General features: G+C 42.2%; 1 protein-coding gene across 3 annotated transcripts in view; it reads left to right on the forward strand.

Moving 5' to 3' along the window:
- Window positions 1-700: 700 nt before the first annotated feature.
- The window catches only part of ITCH (itchy E3 ubiquitin protein ligase), a 68,250-nt gene continuing 52,314 nt past the window's right edge, over window positions 701-16,636 (forward strand). For 2 of the 3 annotated variants that reach the window (XM_035343498.1, XM_035343499.1), the window contains exon 1: window positions 702-837. The gene's annotated coding sequence lies outside the window, so the exon portion shown is untranslated. Of the gene's footprint in view, window positions 838-16,636 lie in introns of all 3 variants that reach the window. The other variant, XR_004755440.1, reaches the window with a different exon arrangement.

Consider the following 16,636-nt stretch of genomic DNA (forward strand, 5'->3'; position numbering starts at 1 on the left):
TTATCCCAGGCTGGGACTCAGGATTTGGGCTCGGGCTTAGCTCCAGTCCGGGGTCCATTCTGGGTGTTGGGGGCTCAAGGTTAGCTCTGGGGTGTCAGCTCCGGCGTCGAGGGTCCAGGGTTGGGGCTCAGGGTTGGGTCTTGGGGTTAGCTCCGGGTCCATGTTCAAGGTCTGTTTTGGGGGTCAGGATCAGGTCCAGGGTGGGGGTTCCTGGGTCGAGTATCCATGGCTGGGGCTCACAGTTGGGGCTTAAGGCTGGGGTTCGGGGATGGTGCTTAGGGTCATCTCCAGGTCAGGTGCCCTGTGGAGCGGCCGTGCTGAGCGGTGCCCGTTACCACAGCCGGGCCTACACATGCATGAGCGCTCCAGGCAGCTGCCGCTAAGGGATGGCTGCGGGGGAAAACCTGGGCCGGGACCGAGCGCTGCAGCTGCGCCAGGCGGGTTCACTGGACCGGGGAACCGGCAGCCGCGCCCTGCAACCGGCTGCCCCTGCGAGGAACCCACGGGATCCCAGCGCCGAGACGGGGACTCTGCGTGGCATCCGGGCGCCACCCCCGCCAAGCCACGGGGCCCAGGCGAGGCAGCGGCAGAGCTCCGCCCCCACGGACGCCCCGCGTCTCTCTCAGGCCCTTACCACCCGCCCGCCCCTCGAGCTGCCGGTCGCGCGTGCGGCGCCGAGCGCGGAGCACGCCGGGACTTGTAGTCCGGGCGCCTCGGCCGCGGCTCCGGTGGCTCCGCGCGTGCGCGGATCCCGCCCGACTTCGGAAAGTCGCTGCCTCGGGTCGAGCCCGGACCGGCTGCCATCTTGGCCGAGGGTCGGAGGAGCCGCCGTGACCGGTGAGGGGAGCGGGTTCCGCGCCGCGGGCAGTCCGGGAGGGCGGGGGCGAAGGCGGCGGGTAGGGGGCCTGCGGGGGAAGCGCGGCGACCCCTCCGCTCCCCTGGGCTCCGGGCGGCAGAGGCAGGGGGCGCGGGGACCCCGGCGGGCGCGGGCCTGGCTTCTCCAGGGGCTCCGGGCCCCTGCAACGCCTCGTCGAGGGGCGGCCGCGCCGCGCTGCCTCCCTCGGGCGCCGGGCGGCCGCTGTCGGGCCGGGGCCGGCGATATCGTTCCGCCTCCCCAGGGCACGGGGTGGCGGTGCCGGGACCCCAGCGCTCCCCTGTGGGGCTGCCGGGCTGTGTGCGGGGCCCTTCCCGGCTTTTGCTGGTGGGGCCGCCCGAAGTCGGGCCCCCTGGTTCCAGCGTTTGCTTCCCCTCCCCAGTCGGACCCTGCCATCCTCTTCAGGCTCCTTGTGGCAGAGTTCAACCCGTGGACCTTCGCCCTTTCGGGGCCCTGTGGTTTGCTCCTGTCACAGGCTTTGCTTTCCGGCAGCCGCTCCGTAGCACAGCCCCTTCTGCAGGCTTTGTTTTTAGTCTCCTCTGAGGATCTCGTTCCCTCTCTTCTGGGGTCATATCCAGCTAAGGCTGCTGCAGCCACTTTACGAGGGTTTGCTGTCTTTGTCTTGTCAAGGTGCAGCCCTGCCATAAAGTAATGTTACCCAGTGATAAAGCAGGAGTTTGGGTGGAGGTTTATATTGAGCTGTGTTACACTCTTGCTGGTGCCACTGCTGTATTTTGGAAACATGGATAAGTTCTAGCTGTTAACCCTCCTGCTGCCAGATAAGGGTTTTTGACCTTGTGTGGTGATAATATCCAAGTGAAAATAGAAGACGCTGTTTGAGATTATGAATGCCTTGATGGAATTGGCAATGCCTGGCAATCCAGGCATTCAACTTGTTTTAATAGGTGTAATTTGTGATGTTAAATTGACAAAAAAACTTTGTATCTGCATAGAATGAAGAGACAGAAGACTGAGCTTAGCACTTAAGACTTGTTGTCATTTGTGTGTTGTTCTTTACCCTTGAAGCTTCAGAAAATGTCCGCAGTGAAACTAATCTGTATAGATTGGTTAGAATTGAAGAAATCTGAAACCATTAAAATCATCTTTTCTCAATGTATTATTGCTCTTTTTTTAAATAAGTTTCTCATTGCTTTGTTCCATCTCTGCTACCTTGCTACTTGTCCTTTTTGCAGAGAAAAGCAGAGAAATCTGCACCAATTCCAATGACGACAATCAGTATTGAGAATGACAATAGATCCAGCTGTTGATTATTTGAATTGACCTGAACAAGGCATATAGAAGAATGAAAAGTCAACTGCAATCTGTCATCAGCTCTGAAAATTTTATTACTTTAAAAATCATCTTGTTTGGAAAAAAAAAAAAAACACTTCTCCTTACAGTGAAAGACCAAAGCAGTTCTGCTTTAATTACAATAATATTGCTCTTTGCTACAGCCATTTAAATCTGAACTTCATCTAGTGTGCATTCTTAGTTGTGGCTTGACTGACAGTTTTAACCACTGTCGTGAATGCATTCACCTCAAGTGATCATCAGGATGATATGCACCATTCTGATCTAAAGTGAGTTTTCTTGTGTTTAAACAAAGAACTGATACAGTACATGTGAAAGATGATGTTGTAGTGGAAAATAACTGAGACTTCCGAGTGCTAACTTTGAAAGCTTCTTACAGATTAAACAGTTATTTTGGGTCTTAAGGGAGGTTGAGAGAAGATTATTTGTAAGAATTTATTGGTTAAGCAACAGCATTTTCTTCAGTCAATGTTCCCTCCTTCTGTAAAGTTATGTTTCTTCTGTGATGAGACAGACCTGAAATACAAAGTTGTCTTGTTGCTTTGGTTGTAAGTTTCAGAATAATTTGTGAAAGTTAACTACTGAATAGATAAGCTAATAGGAAGACAGCTGTTAAAGTAGTATTATATTTCTCATTTGGAGTTTACATTTGTCATTATCTCTAAGAAAGCTTGCCTTTGGACTGCTTGAAAAAATGTTAAATGAGATTTTAAAAAATATTTTTCTTTTATTTTGTGGCACATACAATAGTTAAGTCACTTACCAGCTTTATCTGTATCAGTCGATGACAATGTCTAAACAAACATCTGTAAATGTGGACTGTATAAGCAGAGTGGTAAACATTCAACCCTGGCAAAATGCTTCCTGTGCTGCAGCCGAAACAATTTGATTTCTCCTTAAAAGCAAGGAAAAGGCTATATAGGGTTGGACCAGAATGAAAACTTTGGAAAAGATAATTATGAAGCTTCTGGGATTGCTATCACCAATGCTATTTATTTTTAAGGCTTTCTGTTTGGCTTTCCATTTAAGTTCATATAATACTCTAATTTTTGTCAGTCTACTGTATTTATAAATAATTGGAGGAACTGCTTTGTGCCCTTACAGCTAAGGAGAATGAACAGGCATGCATAACTTGGAGAAGAGCTCTGGCCTTAGTTGTGTGCTGTAACTGCACTTTGCTCAACTGCTGATGCACTTTAAAGTGTGTGCTCATCTCAGAAGAGGAAGTAGACAAGCCGTGATTACAGTCTAGCTTGGGAGCATTCTGTTCGTAAAGTTACTTTTTTACTGTCTCATAAACTGAGTATTTTTAAAGGTTTTAGTCAATCAACCTTCTTGTTTGTATTCTTGGGCTGTGGTTTGTCTTACCAGAGCTAATTCTGTGCCCATATTTTGGAGAGTTGGTTTTTCTTTTTCATCCCTCTTGCATAAAGAGTAAAGCAATAAGGACTGGAGAGTTTTCTGCAAGTGGCTGGCATTCTGCTTTTACTTACTGTGCAGAGTTCTTGCAGCTGAAAGATTGATCATTTTCTTCGTCAGAATTGCAAATTGCACTTTGATGAAATGAAAGTAGTGCGTCAAACTGGGAAAAAACATTTTAAAGAAACCAAGGCCCCATTTCTTATGACCAGCTCTTAAGTTATGCCTGGACTTCCTCCCTTTACTACAACAGTGGGGCATAGAACAAACTTCCTGATAAAACATCAAGGACAGATTATTTTTTTATTATTTTTTTTCCCCTCTGAGGAAACGTGATACTAGATGTTGTTGCACTGGTTATTCAAATATTTTATATATTTAAAAAAAAAAATGCCAGTATGTTAATACACTTTTTAAAAACAAACAAACAAACAAAAAAAAACGGTCCTCCCATTTAGAAACTGATAATGCCTGCCTTCCACCCACCTGCCTGAGCTATTCTAAACTGTGCTCGTGGAAAATGCCTATTGTTTCAGTTGGCACAGAACTACTTAACATGTTTACGTTTAGATAATTTGTTTTGAAGTTCAGAGTTTACATTTAAAGATTGTGGCCATTAAGCAGAAAAGACCTGTTTTCTTCAGGTGGATTACTAAAGTATTACCATGTGCAGCCCTGTTTCTTTTCAAGAGAAGAGAATGGTAAGTGACTTAACCTTTTCTTGAGCTGCACAGATACCGGGCTTTAGATTAGCTAAATTATGGTAGGGAAACTGGAGCTGTCAAGGAGAGGCTGTTGATATTGGCCTCTGTAAACTCTTTGTGCTGTTTACTGTTGTTTATATATCCGGCTTTTTGTCAAGAGGACATAGCTTTTTCTCTCTGTGTTACCTAGATACCTGGAAATCTTTTTGAGGTTTAATATGAAGCAAAAGGAAGATCAGTTAAGAGACCTTGGATAGAAAAAGCAAAGTAAAGGCATGGGTTTAGAATCTGGTTCTGATTTACTCATTACATCATGAAATGGAAAGCCATTTGCAGTGAAGTACCCTACCCATCAAGAGCATAAATTTGTGACCAGGAGCATATTAATTTACTTAAATAAATCAGGCTGTTTGATTTCTTAAGTCTCTCTTGGTTGTGGTGGAACTTCTGCCTGTGCGAGGCGTTCACGTACTCTGCAGGATTACGTCTAAGAGCAGAGTGAAGCAGTTGCTGCCTTCCTGAGCTTTGCTTCTTCAGTGAAAAAAGCTCAGGAAGACTAGATGCCGGGCAAGCTAAAGAGAAAAAGTGGATTATGTGAATTTTCAACATGCTTTTGGTCAGCATCCATCCCCAGTGCCTGCTCCTATTCCCAGTGCTTGTTGTCTTTTAATTACATATTAATAATCATTACTGTAGCTTAATGGAGTGGTCAGATATCCAAATTTTAATTTCTTCACTGCTAGCTTAAATAGATTAAGACCTATTGCTTCAAATGCTATGTTTGTACTTTGCTGATGCTAATTTTTGCTCTGCCAGTGCCATGAGCTGCTCTTCTCTTTATCTGCAGTGCAGGTAGATCAAATCAGCTCTTCATTTATACAGATTCAGTTATGAGTGTTTTACTTACTTTGGCTTGTCACATCCTGAATCGTCCATCGTATCACAGAGTAATTTCTCTTCATCTAGCTTAGCTTTACAAGTGTGTGTGTTTAGATATCTGTACCTCATACTGCTCTGACTATATCATTTCATAGACTGGATTGAAAATGAACAGTTAATGTATAAAAATGTTCACAAGGTGATAATGTCTTTGACATGATCTTTAATTTGACTTGCTAAGTTACTGGAAAATGATGAGCTCCTTATTTTCACTGGATTTTACTTGAACACCTCCCTTTTCAAGTTAAAGCCTCGTGGGGTGATCCTGCACGTGAAGGGCTCTTCATTTTATGAAACAGTGGGGGAAAAAAAGGCGTCACACTTTCTTCTATTTTCTTACTTCCCTTTTCATCGAAGAATAGCAAGGCTGTTCTTTTTCTAAGTGTGTGTGGTTCCTACAGTGTATGTTCTGTCATCAATAATGCAGTCTTCAAAGAAGGTTCTTATTCCAGCTGTTTGAAGGGGAATAAAGTGCATCATGGTAACAGGAACGAGGAGGGAATTGCTGAAGGTAAAATGTTCATCACCTAAAGATGTAGAGGAAACATTCTGATCAATGAGTGGTACTTGTGCAGATAACTGGTATGCTCGTTTCTGTGCTCGTTAAACTGAGTTTTCTGATGAGTCATTGGAATACCTTTTTTGAATGCTACTTCAACATTTTTGTTATTAATCTCCCAGGTTAGTATAAAAACATAGAAGCAGCCTGTGGAGTGTTCTGAAATAATAGAATACTTATCCACATGAAATAAGTGGAATTATTCATCTCTTTGCAAACGTGCCATGTGCTGTATATTACAGTGACAATTTCCAGAGCAGAGTTGCATTTGTTAAACATTTGCCTAACCCAAATCTAGTTCACATCACTGAATAAGCTACCACAAGACGCAGGTTTTCTCATTGTCCTCGCTGTGCACCCCTAGAATCAATGTATTTAAGCCCTGATCTGAAATCTAGTTTGGACAGGTGGTTTGGCGCTCTGTGGAAACCTGTAGATATTGTTGGTAGTTTCATCTGGCATTCTCCATGGTTAATGGTTTGAAACAGGATCCTGCAAGGCGTGGTGTGCCATTCCTTTTTTCCCCCTCTATGAGGCCCTGAGCACTACAAGGCTTTTGTGGGGTTAGTGACAATTCAGGAGTTATTAAAGCAGAAACAAGATAACATGTAAGGAAAGTCTTGCTTTCCTGTTCGTCTGGGATGTGAACATCTGAACAACAACAAAAAAATGCTATTCCTCATGCTGATATTAGAGGTGAAAATACACAGACTGCTGTGTGTTCCCTTCGAAGCTATGGACTTCCCAGGGAGTTGTGTTGCTGAATGTCGAATGAATTCCCAGTTAAGGGCTGGGAGATGCAGGAGCTGGGAGTGCAGAGGCTGCGGCCAGTAACAGTGGGGATAGGGTCTGTGGGGAGAGAGAGCCTCAGTTGTAGTTGGAATTTCCTTCCTTTTTGGAATTTCATTTCATATTTTTAAAATATCAAATTCTGTACTTCGTATTTTATATTTCTGCCATCACACCTTAAAATCAAATGCAGTAAAATTCCTGTGCATTGCAACTAAATAAAGAAGTGTCTTAAACTGTTAGAGTATGACTGTCACACCTCAGGTGACTTAAGGTTTGTGACTGGAAGAATGCCTTGATGGTTGAGGAGGTGATTACATAGTGTTAGGACCCTTTGGGCCTGTTCTTGTACTCCAGTATGTGAGTAGCTTTTTTGTTTGTGTGAAAATGCAGGGAAAAGGGTGTTGTGTAGTATGTCTGTATGGTGTAGTAGTAATTGTGCATATGCTGAATTACTCTCTCCTTGTAGAATATTATACCTGGGAATGCCTTTGACTATTTAATATTAAAATAACAAAACAACCTACCACCACCAAAAAAAACCATAACTATTGTTGTGCAGTTAATCAAGCTTTTTTTTTTTTTCCCCTGAGGATTTGCTGAATTGAGACAGGTCACTAAGTGTCAATCTAGTGCAAGAGCTGGCCTGAAGATGGACACGAGCTTCAACGTGGCTGGGAGGAAGAGAGGAGAAGGTGAGGGACAGCCACTCCAAGGACCGCTCCTCCAGCAGTATCAGGCTGCCCAGCACCCCCGATAACTGCAGGAGCTGCCCTGGCACCACACTTACTGCATGGTTACCTCTAGCTCCCTCTAAAATTTTAGTGTGGGAGATGTTTCTAAGTTTCCTCACAGTTGTGTTTATGTTGTACCCCTGTAGTGTGGTGATTCCCTTTACATTGAAGGATGTCATTAATGTTTATTCTTAGCAGATAGTCCTGTTCTTTTTTCAAATGTATAATTTTCAGTTCTGCATACAAAAGATCTGGGATGTAAAGACTGAAACTTTCATTCAAGAATTTTATTTATTAATTTATTACATAAATATTTTAATTACTGCAGTCTTCTGGGTAACCCAGGATTTCAAAAGAGAAGTCTGCTTTATCTTCTGATTGTTTTAGGGCTGCACCAGAATAAAACAGGAGGGCTGGGAATATTGAAATAATGGAGCAGTTCTAAGCCATATTTTTTTATAGTTTGTTTTATTTTTCAGGGAGGCGTGAGCTGGAACGTAGCAAACAGGAGCATTTTGCAAGTTTGAGATGGTTGTGTTGTCCACTCCTGGCTATTTTTTCAAGTTGCCACCGACAAAAGGTTCCTAGGAAGCAGGTGACAGACCTCTGTTGCAATTAGATAACATGAAGATATTTCTTCTGAAACTCAAGATTTTGCTAGCAGCAGTTTATGGTCTTACAAAAGACCCAGAGCAGCCACCTCAGTGTTTGCTTAAATCATCTCAAAAATGTAATGGAAATGATAATTTCCACAGCTTTCTGATTTGTTTGCTTAATAATGCATAATTTAGGTTGGAAAAAATCAACCTTTATTTCTGTCTGGCACTGAATTTAGCACACAGGAATATTATTTTATTTTCTTGTGTATAGTAGATTTCCAGTTCTTGTTTCTTCGGTTGTTTGTAATGCTTCAGAGTATTCACAGAAGAAGCTTATTTTTCTTGTGGGACAATGCATGTGTATTTTACCTTTGTAGTTAGTTAGCTGTAAGATATTCTGTGTATTGGCTACAGTAGCAGTCTCTGGTTCTTAGAGCTGGCTTTACTAAGAGGAAAAGTCTTGTGCCACCTTATTTGATCGAGCAGTTATAACCAGCAAGTGACGAAACTTTATTTTTCAAGAGATTTCAAATAATCAGTACATTTCAGATTTGTGGTTATGTCACTGGTGGCAGAGAATGATTCCTCATTTCTTTGGTGATCCTTGCCAACTTGAATTGCAGACCTGCACAGTCTGGTTTGATTCACTTCATTGTTCAGGACCTACAGTGAAATCTGCAAGGTAGTTTTTCTAAGGTGATGGATACCATTTGCCAGTATGTATATTCATACTTCCATGGCCCATGTTGTCCACATTCATGAGAGCAAAGAAACTGAGTTGTTTCTGGGGCTTTCTTTACTGTTACACCCCCAGAGAGAGGTACCTCTTTACACATGCACACATTCATCAGTGCTTTTTATGAAAATCCTCGGAATTGTACGGATAAACTATTAAAGCAGGAGTGCAGTCTGCTGTACAGGTTTGTACTGAACATACCTACATTAATGTAAACATGAATCTTTGGTATCAGATTTATTACCCTTTTGAAAAATATATCTGCTACTTTAAAGTCCTGCAAGTGGCAGAATATAGGTTTGGTTCTAGGTGTGTAGACTACTAATATACAACAGCCTTTAAAAACACTACTTTTTAAAACAAGTGTAATAGTAAATTGTGATACTTAGTAATGATTAAAGGTAAGAACATAATTTAATGGTCAATTTTTGTTTTTCATTCTCCCAAGAGTTAAAAAAAACTTGGTTTGTAGGTTAGTATGAATAAAGATGTGTATGTACCCTTGATAACAAAGTGTAGTGCTGAGAGTGGAGTGGGAAAAAACAATGAAACAGGCACTGATCAAGAAGAAAAACTAATGGGCAGAGGTTACAAAATGCTCTGTAGATGCTGTCCTGTTATTAATGTCTGAATATGTAACTGCTTCTAAAGCAACTTACTTAAAAACTGCAAAAGGTGATGGTCTTGTATTTTGGTTTACTGCAACAGTTTATAATATAAAGATCATTTATAATATTTAGATTCTTACTGGCACATGAAAGTAAGGCCTTTGAAATAAATTTTAAAATAGCTGTAATACAAAAAACATTAGTTTTCTTCTGATGCCAAATCACAAAATAACCAATATTGTTAACACTCAAGTGGTGCTTCAGCATAGCTACTGATGCCAGCCTTTGTTTGTCTTCATCCCCGTGAGCATCAAATTGCATTCAGTAGTGTTTCCGAAGTCTGCTCATGAAGGTTAATGATTTCAGCCTTTTAATTGAAAAAGATCATAAGACTGTAATCTAAACAGCAATGCTACGTAGGTATTTCTGTAATAACGAGTTAGGGAAGCTAAATGTATGCACTGGGAACTGTGGAATGAGTGAAAGTGGGTATGTTGTAACCATGAGGCTAGCCGGCTAGAACAGTACACTGATGTGAATTGGTCAGCTTAGTATGCAGCTATATAATGCCTCCATAATTAATTTGTACAACATGGTGACCTACCTGTGTGACACCATGGTGACATACCTGTGTACAACATGGAGACTTTTGGCAGCATAGTTTTGTGTGCTTTTAGTATCAGAAGTGACACTGCACTGCCATTTTTCCCACAGAGGTTTGGATTAATTTATATGGATACCTAGGAGGAACTTTTAGAAAGTGTTAGAGGATTAGCAGTCTAACACTCACCCTTGAGTGACTCTGAAACCCAAGTAAGTCACACATGGGATTTTTTTTTTAGACAAAATAGAGTAATTTGATAGAAATTACTGGAGAGATTGGTGGCTTTGTAGGTGCATGGGAGCGATGCAGAGCAAGATATGGATTAACTATCCACATGGGCTCTGGAAAGTTATCCCAATATGTGTTAAAATGAGGGAAATCCTTAAAGGCACAAGCAGTTGGACACTTGCTGATAACAAAGTAAAAGAGTTTTTTGAATAAACAGTCTCAGCAATGATGTTCAATGACTTTCTAATCTCTGGTGTTATGTAAATAATGAAGGGATTCCACAGGTTCCAAAACAGCCTTATGTGAATGTTCTATGAGGTTTCTTATCAGTGCAAAAGAGAAGTAAAATAAGCCAGGAACACAGTGTGCATATAAAACATACAATGACATTCCTTCTGTAGGGACAGTTAAACTTGGTCTTGATTTTTTTCACATTTTTCAACCTCACCTTACCTTATTGTTGTTAGTTGAAGCTACTTTGGTACGTTCAGTCTTGGATGTTTTGTAGAAGGCTGACTCAAGCTGTATTTTTTATTTTTTCATAGTGATCAGCAAAAAGGTAAAAGGAGATGGTCTTTAAATGTGAGAATACCTTGTGAGAATAAATGCTTGTGCACTGAATTTGAATGCAGGCCTTGGGAAGAGCTGGAGAAACTGAAGTAGCTGACACTGAAGGTGAAGATTACTGAATCATAAGAAGGTGCCTACCCATTTATGTGGACTATGCCATTCTATTCAGACTGGTAACACTTAAGCTGTCATCAATAATTGGTCACTGAAAAGGAGCCTCAGCTGAGGGGAAAAAAAAAAAAAGCCCAACTTGATAGATCTCTCTGTAGAGGAGGAATTGGCTGCAAGACAGAGACCTAAAGAGAACAGGCTGGAAGAACAGAACAGGTAGAACATGAATGTTTGAGTTTATTTTAGGAAATTCAGAGAATCACAGAAAATTGAGGCTTTAAAAGAGTTCTGGAGATCATCTAGTCCAAACCCATCTGCTTAAAGCAACATCAGTGTCCTAGTTTCAGTTAGGACAGAGTTATTTTTCCTCCTAGTAGCTGGTAGGGTACTATGTTTTGGATTAGGATGAGAAGAGTGCTGATAACGTGCTGATGTTTTAATTGCTGCAGAGCAGTGCTTACACCAAGCCAAGGACTTTCAGCTCCTCTCTCTGTCCTGCCAGCAGGCAGGCTGGGGGTGCAGCAAGAGCTGGGAGGGGACAGACCCAGGACAGCTGACCCAAACTGGCCAAAGGGGTATTCCATACCATCTGACGTCATGCTAAACAATACACAGGGGTGGCTAGCCGGGGTGGGGGGCCGGCTGCTCAGGGTTGGGCTGATAATATAGTGTACACACTATTATTATTATTATTATTATTATTTCCTATCTTAATAAACTGTCTTTATCTCACCTCACAGGCTTCACTTTCCCGTTTCTCTCCCCCATCCCAGAGAGAGAGAGGGGGGAGGGTGAGCGAACGGCTGTGTGGTGTTTAGCTGCCAGCCGGGTTAAACCACAACAATCAGTGAGCAAGTGGTCAGGACCATGTTCAGTCAGGTTTGGAGTTTCTCTGAGGATGGAGCACCGTTGGCAAGAGTCTGACTACATCTTTGCCCTCACCCCCTTCAGTTATTTATGCACTCTGATAAGATCCTGCTGAGCCTTCTCTTTTCCAGGCTTAACAATCCCAGCTCTCAGACTGTCCTCGTATGTCACATTCCCATCTCCTTGTCATTTCATTGCCCCCTTTGGTGGGCTCACCCCAGTACATCTGTGTGTCTCTTGATTTGGGGGGCCCAGAAGTACGCTCCGTGGTGGTGTGGTCTCACCAGTGCTGAGCAGAAGGGAAGGACCACCTCCCTGATCATGCTAGTGGTGCTTGTCCTAATGCAGCCAGGAGATGCTGTTGATGCTTTTTCTTTGCTGCAAGAAGGCACTGCTAGTTCGTCTTCAACAGGACCAAAGTTTTCTGCAAGCTGCTGTGTAGCCAGCTGGCCCCCAGCCTTTACTGGTTCATGGGTTTATTCCTCCCCAGGTGCAAAATTCTGCGCTTTGTTGAACTTCGTGAGGTTTCTGTCTGTCCATTTCTTCAGCCTACTGCGGTCCCTCTGCGTGGTAGCAACCTGTCTGGTGTATCAGCCACTCCTGCCAGCTTTGTGTCAGCATATTTGCTGAGAGTCAGCTTGGTCCTGTTGTCCAGGTCAGGAATGAAAAAGTTAAACAGTTTGGACCAAGGGTATATACTGTAGAGTAAACCACTGATGGCCAGCCTCCAACCAGACCTTGTACTGCTCAGCACAGCCCTTTGAGCATCACAGTGCTGCCAGCATTCAGCTCCCCCTCACAGACATCTAAACTAGCCCAGATTTCTTCAGCTTGTCTGTACGCTACAGGAGACGGCCTTGAAAGCCTTACTGAAGGCAAGCATCTGCTGCTGTCTTCTCACCCACAGAGCCAGTCATAGAAGTCTGTCAGGTTGTTCAGACATGATTTCCCCATCCTAAATCCATGCTGACTAATTCCAGTCAAGTTCATGCCATTAATATGTTTGGAAATGGCTCTTGTGTGCATGTTTCCTGACCTTCCCAGGGACTGAGATTAGGCCAACCAGCCTGTAGTTTCCTGGATCCTCCTTCTTGCTCTTTTTGAAGATAGCAGTGACATTTGTTTTTTTTCAGTCCCCAGGAACCTTTTAGGAACTGTCAGAGTCACTCGGAGCCAAGTGACGTTTCTGCTGCTGTGTGGCCCAACACAGGTTTCACCGAGCTCAAACTTCAGAGAGCTAGCAGAAATTGAAATTTTGATGCATGATTTTACCTGTTGTATATAGAATGAGTGGGAAAATAAAGTTCAGTTTTCCATCATCTCCATAGGTAGCATATCTGTAGGTACTTTGTAATTGGAATTTATCTTCTTTACAAAGAAAAAGCATTTGTATTTACACCAGGAGTGCCGCTCAGTTACTTGCTGCCTTTCATGTGGTGCCGGTGGTCCTGCAGCCCAGCTGAGCGCAGTCGCCAGCTCCAGCCTCAGGAGAAACCCAGTCTCCTGCCTGTGTCAAGGCACGAGCACTTTGCTCGTTGTCAGAGCTTTCTTTCACCTACAGCATTATTCATTCATGTGAAATAGAAACATGCTTTAAATGTGGCCTTAATCAGTTAGATCTTCATGTACTTAATTTTAACTGCTGTGGTAATGTCTTTCCAGTAGTTTCATAGAAACATTTTCTTTTAGCCTAGATAGTATGCAGAAGAAAGGAGAGTTGGGGAGGATTCTGAAATTCAGTAGTTACAGTTCTTCTTTGACAGTTCCTCCAGAATAGTCTCCAGCATGGTGACAGCAAATTAATCTCTCTGAGCCTTAGTGTCCATAGGTCAAATGGCTAGAGCAATATAACAGAATCACGAAAAGCAGCTCTATTCCTAATGATGGAGAATGGGAAACTTTGGGACTTCCTTTGCATATTTTTATAAAACAAAGCAAACGTTCTGTGAAAACATCTCCAAACTGAAAGGGAGAAGCAGGTGCTCCTCAGTGTACTCAGGTGAACCTCTGAAACTGTCAAAACAGAGTGAAAGGTAGAAATCTTTTGAAACAAAGTATACTAGTGCATGAAGATACTAACAGTCAAGTTCATAGAATTGAAGAAAGAGAACAGAAGTCATGCCAAAGAATGAGTTTGAGTCAGTAGACATAACTTAAACCCAGCGAGGTATTCCCTATATCCGGGGAGGAACAGGTAAAGAAGAGAAAGTGGGAACGCACCTGTATTGGTGTTTTAATTTGGGCGAGGGGTGCACTTTGAAGTGAGTGTCCTGAGTGCAATCAGGCTGCCCTTGCGTTTGAGTTACGGAAATGAGCTTGGCTTCAAGAAGCCAAGTTGCTTTTGGATGAAATGGAGCGGGAATGTGCAGTCCAGCTGCTGTCTGGCCATGGGATTGGGGCAGAGCTTCTCCGAAGTAAAGCTCCAGAAATGCATGCGGTGTTGGTACTGGCCATGCTTTCCAGCTTGACTTCTGTGAGACTATACTTTGTGTTGATGTGGGCAAAGCTGCAGCACGGCAGAGCAAGGAAGACACCGTAAGAATTGATGAGTTATTGGCTTGGAAAAGATTTACAGATCTAAAATGTGCTGTGACAAGGAGGCAGGCTGACTCTGGTACTTCTGAAAGGTGCATGCAAGGAAGTTCTTAGATTAGACCATGAGAGGTGAAAAACAGGTCTGTAATGAAACAATACACATTAGGCAAGTATTTTGCTCTGTGAAGCTTAGAAGCCATCAAAAGACACAATAAGCTGACACAAGCTAAAAAGCAGTAGGCCTGTTTTTAAGTTCAACTTCAGGAAAGGAGCTATTTTAATTTGCCTTTAACGTGTACAATGTGATCAGTGTAGAAAATGAAGCAATAAAAGTATTTAAGAAAAGGCACAAACTGAAAATAAATTTTTACTGATAGCTTGTTAGGGGAAGCACTTGTGTGGATTTTTATTAATAAAAGATGCAGGGAAACACAGCCTAACTTGTTGAGGGAATGGTTATTACCATTATTAAACCCAAAATTATTTTTGGAAAGCAGTGAGTTCTTTAGAAGGGGTTAGCTTGGAAGCTGTTTTCAGTCTTTCAGTTGAGAACCAGATGAAATGAATGTGAAAATTTATATTGGAAAAAAATATTGTAAATATTAAGAGGAAGAAAATTTCTGAGGAATGCATCTTTAATCAACTTCATATTATAACTTCTGGGGAGTCTTCTGAAAGTTTCTCTTACTACATTTTACTAGCAGTATGGAAGAAATATACAACAGTCCCGAAATGTTAGGATTGGAAGGCACTTGTGCCCATTTATGCATTAGGCAAATGAGATATGCATTTGTATAAAACCACAGAGCCACTCACTTTGTTGTTGTGATATCTGGAAACTTGGTTCTCTCTCTAAATACAGTGATTACAGCTTGTATCTTGCTGCTAGGTTAGTGTATGGATTCAGAACTGTTTGACTGAGCGCCTGATCTCACTTTGAAGCTGGCCTTGTTTGGGAGGGTGTTGGGGTGGGTGACCTCCAGAGGTCTTTCCCAGCTTAAACCCGTTCTCCAAATCTATAGAAAATATTTGCGAGGAAATGAGAAAGTGCTTCACAGAAGCATATTCTCATTTTAAGATATCTGTGTTTCCTCAAATGCTCTTCCAATAGCACATTTTTATTTACGTTATTTTCAGATCATTTCGGATAAAGCTGCCTTTTTTTTAAAAAAAAAAAAAAGGCAGAATAGTGGAGAATTAAAATCTGTCTCAGAAGGTTCTGAAATACAGATGCTGCTTGATAGTTATTTAGGCTGTCTTCAGAAATGTCTGAGAGTAAAACCAAATAAACTTGTCTTCTCAGGCAGTGTGAAATTTTTCCCAAGGCTTTGTATCACTGCTCTAAAGACATTACCTGTTCTACATATTTTGTCTTGTCCTTAATGTTCTGGGCACACAATAGGCAAAATTTCCTATGGTGTATTATTATAAGTTTTTAAAGACCTGTTTATGTGGACTAACGCTTTATCCTTAAACATCTTTGTTTTAAATATAGAAGCGTTAATTTTTGTTTCTCCTGACTATTATACTCCCTTCTTGCATTTCAGTAAAATTGTTAGAACTAGTGAAAGACAAGTAAGAGGGAGGTGAGGAAAATCTCTTCCAGGCAATCACGAGTTAATAGAACTCAAGGAAGAAAATTGCTTGAAGGGGAAAAATAACTTCCAGTTTGAGTTAATGTTTATGCTCTGGGTGATCACGTTAAGGTTATTTCATTGCCCTAATTAAAAATTGCTTGCCATGACTAAGTAACTTATGGCCTATAGATTTGTGTGACCATCTTGTCTTGCTCCTGTGTAACATAGCTGAAGCAGTGATAAACAGAGGCCTCCAGAGAAAATTCTTTCCTTCTTCTTCCCATAGCAAAAGGCAAGAGGTGACTGAGAAAAGTTCTTCAGAAAATTTGTTTTTAATGCTTTCAGGGTAAGGTCCAAAACAATCTGCTGCTAATACAAACATTAATACTCGTCTGAGATGCTTAGGATGAGGATTTTTGCTTTGCAGGAAGAACTGCTTAGCCTCAGAGCCAGCTGAAGCATAACTGTATTGTAGGGCTAAATGAGATTTTTAGGGCAGCTAATGAAAGATATTGCTGCTTTGGTAACTGTGTTTTGTAACTGTCTTGTTCTCTTCAATAGTTGTTTGGTGCTCTAGGTTGTCTTTTTTGATGACATTTATTTAGAGTAGCACTGAGAAAAATCATCTCAGAATTACAAAATATATATGTGTATTTCTACAGTTAGAGTACAGTCTTACTTGGGTAAACTGTAACTAAGGCTGTATGTTCTAGTATATTATGTACATGAAACAACTGCAACCCAGAGAGAGCAGTGATGCTCTCAGTTGCTGGTGCTGTGGGTTCACCCCAGTGGGCAGCTCAGCACCATGTGGCTGCTCGCCCACTCACCCCAAGTGGGATGGGGAAGGGAATTGGAAGAGTGAGGAAACT

Source organism: Oxyura jamaicensis, chromosome 20, assembly GCF_011077185.1.
Source record: "Oxyura jamaicensis isolate SHBP4307 breed ruddy duck chromosome 20, BPBGC_Ojam_1.0, whole genome shotgun sequence".
NCBI classification, from domain to species: Eukaryota; Metazoa; Chordata; class Aves; order Anseriformes; family Anatidae; genus Oxyura; species Oxyura jamaicensis.